The sequence below is a fragment of the Vombatus ursinus genome, unplaced genomic scaffold, assembly GCF_900497805.2.
Source record: "Vombatus ursinus unplaced genomic scaffold, bare-nosed wombat genome assembly UNPS02013398.1, whole genome shotgun sequence".
In the NCBI taxonomy this organism is placed as follows: Eukaryota; Metazoa; Chordata; class Mammalia; order Diprotodontia; family Vombatidae; genus Vombatus; species Vombatus ursinus.
The window spans coordinates 1-7,354 of NW_020953176.1; the positions used below are offsets into that span (position 1 = coordinate 1).

General features: G+C 38.6%; 1 long non-coding RNA gene across 1 annotated transcript; it reads left to right on the forward strand.

Annotated features, from left to right (window-relative positions):
- Nucleotides 1-332: 332 nt before the first annotated feature.
- Nucleotides 333-7,341, forward strand: LOC114040538. The gene is made up of 5 exons (XR_003568790.1): nucleotides 333-388; nucleotides 2,134-2,171; nucleotides 4,682-4,705; nucleotides 4,789-4,818; nucleotides 6,006-7,341. It is a non-coding gene; the product is annotated as an uncharacterized LOC114040538 (long non-coding RNA).
- The last annotated feature ends 13 nt before the right edge of the window (nucleotides 7,342-7,354 follow it).

Here is a 7,354-nt window from a genome sequence, read left to right on the forward strand (position 1 = left end):
TCAAATCCTGCCTCAGACACTTACAAACTGTGTTATTTAAAGAACTTATATCCCAATTATCAGTCATCACGTCCTCTTCATGTAGATCGGCCAGACTGACACGAGGATTAAGCATTTGATGTTTTAGTTTTCAACCTGGAGCCCTCAACTATGCAGTCTGTTGTTAAACTTGCCTTGTTAAATGACTTGTTGGCATGAGTAGGTACTGAAAATGGGCACAAAATCAATATTCATTCACAGTCAATGATGACAATTCAAGGTCACTATTGACATTATTTACAACCACAAAATTAGCATATCAACACTAGCAGAGTTTAAATAGCTCGGAGATGCCCTGAAGCCCATCCTCTCTTGAAAAAGGATCTATTCTTCCAGTCGTCTGTCTTAGGTAATATTTCCTATATAACAACTCATTTTTTGTTCTAACCTATCATGGCATGGGCATCTTATCTATGAAAAATGTGTGTGAGGAATAAAATAATATATATTTTAGATAAGAATGGTTTATAGTGAAATATTGATAGTATTTTAATATTGAACCTATAAATATTGGGTTTGGGGAAAGGGAGGTATGATAGAATTATAGTTCTAGAACTAGTAAAAAAAGAACCCAGAAGCCATTGAGTCTAATCTAATCATTTTACAGATGAGGAAACTGAGACTCAGGCAACTTAAGGAACTTGCCTGAAGCCTCATGCTTGGTAAGATATTGGAGAACTGCAAATGACCCATTTTACACAGAAGGCAACATGGATTCTCTAAATTTTAGTACAATTTATAGGGTACTGGAAATAACTGAGCACAAATCTGCTAAAAATAGAACTAGTAAAAAAATGGAGTAACTGGCCTATCTGGCATACTTTTGTCCACTTGAGTCTTTGCTAGTCTTCTCATACTCATTCTGAAGATTAGCTCAGCTGTTGCTTTTCCCTTTTAATGTCACCTCATCACACCACTTCACTCTCCTCTCCCTTCTTTCCCAATGCAGGAATTTTGGAAGTTTTCTCCTGAAATGACTTGTTGTCCCTTTAAAGGAGTGTCACCTGTTTAACTTACTCCCCTCCTCTGCTGCCCAGATACTCCTCTCTTCTAGTTTTCCTTCATCTGCTTTGTTCTGCCCCAGGGTTATCCTTTACTACTCTTCTTTTCACTACCAATGTGTTTTTACTTTTCTCTATTTGGACTCTTTCCCTTGACTTTTTCTTTCCACTCCCAAGTGTTCCCCTTAAACATATTGAATATTATTAGGTTTAGCAAACAGTAAATTTACCACACTTACCAAGTTGTAGGGTTTTGTTGTCCCCAACTTATATTTTTTCAAAATTCATTTAACTCAAGGTTTTTTTTTTATTATTATCTGGTTTTGGAGTAATGCCAAGTTTTTGTTAGGAGTAAGTAACTACAAAGATTGAGTGACAATATGATGTAATGGAAAGTGACAATATGATGTAATGGAAAGAAATTAGCCATAATATCATGACATTATGTTATCCCAGTTGGTGGAGCACTGGGTGTGGAATCAGGAAGATTCATCTTCACGAGTTCAAATCTAGCCTGAGACACTTACTAATTGTGTGACCCTGGGCAAGTCACTTAACCTTGGTTTGCAATTTCTACTGATGAGATCATGTTCTCTCTCCTGAGCTCCAGCTCCACATAACCATCTAGTGAGCTATTGGACATTTGGAAGTGGCTGGCCAGTAGTCATTTCAAACTCTCCAGGACCAAAATAGAAGTCATTATCTTTCCTCCCCAAGCCCACCCCCATTCTGAACTAACCTGTTTCTATCAGAGTGGGAGAGAGGAGCGGGGAAAGGGGAAGAAATGAGAATTTATGAAGTACTTGCTGTGAGTCAATCACTATGCCATGCACTTTATAAATATTATCCCTATCAAGTACCATCCTCCCAGTGACACCAATATAGAAATTCATTCTCACCCATAAATATTCCCTGTCCCCAAATATCCAATCACTTACCAGATTTGGATCATTCAGGGTCTGCCACATCTCTCACATCCATCTCCTTTTAGAAGAGGTCAGGCCCTCATCACCTCTCACTTGAATGGTGACAGTAGCCTCCTTATTGGTCTCCCTGCCTCTAACCTGTCCTTTCTCCAATCCATCCTTCACAGGTGACAATAGGATATTCCTCAGGCACAGCTCTGACCAGGTAACTCTTGTGGTTCTTAAATTCCAGGGACTCTAGGATGAGATATGACCCCTCTGTCTCACAACCACCTCAAATCTTAATTTCCAGGCTTTTTATATACTGCTTACTTTCATGTAGAAATATAGTCCAGCAAAACTGGCTTTCCTCTTACTGTGTTTTACACATGACTCTCCCGCCATCTCTCTTCTCCATGGCTTTGCAAGGCTGTCCTCCAAGACTGGAATGTATTTCCTCCTCATCTCCTTATTCTTTATTGTCCTTATTCCCTGTTTTGAATGGTCAAACAAGACAGCACATAGTAGCCAGTATTTTTATTACATTTTAAAATTTACAAAGCTCTCTAGGAATATCTCTTTTCATCCTTATTACAGCCTGGGAGGGAGGTGGGATTATTACCCTAATTTCACAGACAGGGAAACTGAGGGAGGCAGAGGCTGATTGACTGGCCCAGAATCACACACCTGATGAACGTCTACCGATCACAGATTTTCCTGACTGCAGGGTCAGCTCTCTCTCCACTATGCCACCTGGCTGCCTCAGGAGAAGTCACAAGTATTTTTAAAAATGTAAGTTTCTTTAATGTGAGCTGTTGGTATGATATTACAAGTGTGAATTCCTCACCTAGAGATACGCAAAGTTTATTTCTATGGAATTCAGTTCCTTCATCTGTAAAATACATTGTAGCATTTACCTTGCAAGGTTGAGATGTAAGGATGAGAGGAGATAAGTCATGTAAAGGACGTTGATAACTTCACAGCACTAGATGCATGTGAGGTACAGAAAGCCAAAGCAGATGAGTGAAGAAGTCTGATCTCTCTCACTTACCCTAGCTCTGCGACCCTGGCATATCTCTTATCCCCCCAGGGTCCCAGGCAACTTTGTAGGACTCTCGATTGCAGAGAAGATGAATGGATAGAATTTCTTCCTCGGGAAGGACTCTAGGCCAGGGATACCTTGAAGTCAAGGTCTTTTTCCTTTCGCCTGTGTACACGATCTGCTGGTGTTTCCTAAGGCTCCTGAGCACAGAACTTACGAGAGTCAGAGAAATATTGCCCTGAGTCTTAAAGGGATGGCCCAGTCAATCTGGATACTTCAGCATTTTCTGAGTTCCCTCTCTTCCATATCAGGTGATTTGGGATGAATGATATGGACAACGGTTAGGGATGAATGATATGGACAACGGTGGTCGTAAAAACCGAGGGTCATTAAGCAGAATGAAAAATGCTTCTGTCTCTATCTTCTTCATCTTCCCTACCTCCTTCATCCCTCCCTGCTTCTTCTTTTCCTCCTTTGCTTCCTGTCTTCCCTTTGGGCTACTTCTTTCTATCTTTCCTTTTTCCTTCCTTCCTTCCTTTTTTTCTTCTTCATTCCTTCTCTCTCTCTCTCTCTCTCTCTCGACTATTAAAGGGATTTGTTTCATACGACTCCACATATCTGTGATGGACTTTGTTTTCTTTCCTTCTAAAGTGAGTGGAATGGGGTAAGGAGAGTATTTGAAACTAAAAATAAAAGGAAATTGGATTTTAAAAAACATTTCTAAAACCTCATGAAATGTATATGTATACATATAAATATATGTAGGTATGTATGTGTGTGTGTGTGTCTTTGTGTGTGTCTGTCTGCATATAATGAGACAGAAAAAGCAAGAGAGAAGAGAGAGAGGGAGACAGAGAGAGAGAGAGAGAGATACTTCATGTGTGTGCAACAATTTTATTGATTTGGTGTCCTACATCCAAATTCTGGCTCTGATGATCACTGGCTACATAGTGACAAAACACCTGAGTTTCTGAGACTCGGTTCCATCATCTGCAAAATGAAAACACTAACATTTGCTCATCAGTTTTTGGAATGAAAACACTTTAAAACTCAACAGCACCAAAGAAATGGGAGTTAATTTATTTATCTAAGTTCCTTCTTCATGGAAAAGATAAATATGACACAAAGAAGAAAACAGACAAAAGGCGGCAGGTATTTCTCTCCTCTGCATTCCACAGGAGCCTAGAACCATGAAGCTCTTCCCCGTAGCTTTTCTAATGGCTCTCCTGGCTGTTCAGGCCATAAGTACTTGGGTGAAGGGAGAAGGGGCTAGTATTGGGAGTGATCGATCCCTCTTTCCAACAATGGTCTTTTGGCATCTGGAGACTTAGCTTTATATGTGCATTTCCATGTCTCTGGATTAGTACATTTTATTTGTTTATTTATTTTACTATCTGTATTGATCTATGAAGAATCTAGGAAAATTCATTGTTGGCTGTAGCCTCGGCTAAGTAGCTATTCATTTTACACTCCCAGCTTTTTCCTGACAAGATCTATATTTCCCCAAACAAGAATGAAGATAATGAATGTTCATCTAGCTCTTTGGGGCAAAATTCTGCTCTTCCCTCAGTGTAGGGGTAACTCAGTCTATAACCCAGAGAGTTAACTCAATTCACTGCTTGGGTTTGGGGTGATTTTAATCCCACAAACACACGGCATATAACTGAGTCTATTGATGTTTTTCTTTTCCAAAGAGAACTGACGATTCATCTGAAGAGGTAAGACATTTTCAGATAAATGCTAAGCAGTTTAATATTCAGTAACATATATCCTTAAAAATATTTTTTCTTTATTTGAACAGAGTTATTTTGATTGGCGTCATCACTATCCGGTAAAATTATAATTTATTGTGTTTAATTTGTAATGTATTTAACATATTGCAATTTAATAGTATATTCCTTTATCTTTAACCTTCCCCCTCCCCCAAATATCTCATCCCTCTCCATTCCTAAACAAATAATGATTTAAATAAAGCAGAAATAGATATTGGTTTCATTCATTAAGTGTGAGACTAGGGGTTTATAAGCACTGATTACACAATCTCTATATACTTATTTTCTGGATTCATTGATTGGGATAGAATCACTACATTAGAATAATCATGTTAAATAAGGTAAAATGTTTACTATCAGAAATGATGTCCGTATTCAGTCTCTTTTCCCTGCTTCCCTAAACTGTACATCATTTTGCCAATGATTCTATAGGATTTCACTAACTCATTCCAAGAATAAGAGACATCAGAGGTGTTCTCAGGACTTATGGATGTTTTAGGGGTCTCTGCTTATTCCTACAGTCCTAAGTGATTTACATTTACATGTCCAGGGCCTTGCACAAAGGGAGATCTTAAGAAATATTGGCTGAATTGAAGTGGTTTGGTTTGATTTGGATTTGGAGCGTGATGAGTTGACCTACCTCCTCAAATTCAGATCTAATTATGCTCCTATTTAACAGCTTCTGGTCCCCAAACGGATTTCTGGCCACATTTTTGTGGCTAAACAGAATTATGTTTATACACCGGCTTGATGGTGCCCATGTCACTAAACAACAGGGGATTTTTGCCACATTGTCTATGTAATGGTTCAGTTCTCCCTTTCATTGACTCCTGCCTATATCTGAGGAATTCGAGTTAAATGCATTTTCTCAAAGAACTCATAGCTATCGGATTGCTATACAATATTCATTTTATTAATTTTTCATGTCACTTAGATGGGTTTTGGTGCCAACGTCCTTCAAACATGACAATAAATTCACTAGATGCTTTGAAATTGTTCTTTAAGAAAGATTTCAGTTTACATCAGTGAACATTTCCCTCCCCAGTCACTGTCATCATTCTATCTCAGTCATTCAGGTTTCAATCTTCTGCTTATTACCTCAGTAACACTGATCAGGTCCCTTCACTTTCCCCATTATAAGTTTCAGTGATGATGGACCAAATTTCTAAGGTCCCATCTCACTCAGTCTAGGAATCTCCTGCTGCAGATTCATCTATAAACTTTGTTTCTAAACTCTTTCCTTCAGAGGCCACAGTGTCTCTCCCATAGTATCGGAGATCTAGAGGTGGGAGGACCCTTACAATCCATCTCATCTAACCCCTTCATTTCGTAACTGAGGAAACTGAGGCCCATCAAGATGAAATGACTCACTCAAGTTCACACAGGCAGTGGACATTAGAGGCAGAGTTTGAATCCAGGTCCTTTAATCCTAGAGGTATTTATTTCTTTCCACTATATCATGTGTAAGAACAGAGGAGCCAGTAGTTACAGTAATGACCATCGTCTTTGGTTATCTTCTCCTTGTGGAATCGGGAAAAGTCTGTGCTTTTTCTTTTTCATCTTTCTCCCAATGGAGTCAAGGAAAGTATATCGTTTGCTGTTTCTTTTTTCATTAGTGAGAGAATATAGAAAAGATAACTGTCAGAGCTTTTTTTGAAATCAGGAACTATGAAAAGAATAACTGGTATTTGGGAATGAGGCTTCTCCAGTTTATCAAAGAAATCATATTTGAAGAATTTGTGAGTGCTTTCAGGTTAGTTGATTGAGAGATTTCCTGTAATCATATTAATGATTCCAAATATATACATAAGTCAGGTCTACTCAACAGCTCCAACAGATGAGTCATGTGATCTAAATAACCTTGTCATGGTTGAGCAGTTGTACAAATCCTGTTACATTTGTATATACCTATTTTCTTCCGTGTTATCAAGGATACTAAGAAACTGACAATATTATGAATGAAGTAGAATGCCCCAACTTTATGTCTTGCTATTTTCTCTTTCTTTTATAAGCCAAATGTTGAAGTATTTCTCCCGAGGGTTCCATATCTTCCATATCCTGAAAACTTTCCACCTCCATTTCCTGGATATGGTCCAATTCCTGTAAATCCCCCATATTAAGAAATCCCCAAAATGCTCTCCAAGGAGGACCTCAATAAACACAAGAAAAGATAAGTTGTGCATACTGTCAACATGGTGGGTAGGTGGTGCAATGGAAAGAATACCTGTTTTTGCAGTTAAAAAAAACCTCCTGGCTGAACTTCTAATTTACCCCTCAATAGCTGAATGACCTGAACCAGCCAGACTCTGAATGCCTCTTTTCCTGCAGAAGGTTTTGCTGAGTCCATTCTCCATTGGGTTACCAAAGGATACACCTAAAACTTAGCTGTGACCATGGTGCTTATTCAATTCCCTGCCCCCTCCCAATAAATTCTAGTGGTTCTACTATGTCCAGAATCAAATATAAAATCCAAAATATAAAATATAACAACCTCCATGGAGTTTGCTCCTGAGTAGCCTTAACAGCTCATAGCAACAATAATAGGAACAGATTGCTCCTAAAACAATATTGTGGAATAAAACCTAACCAAGGCAA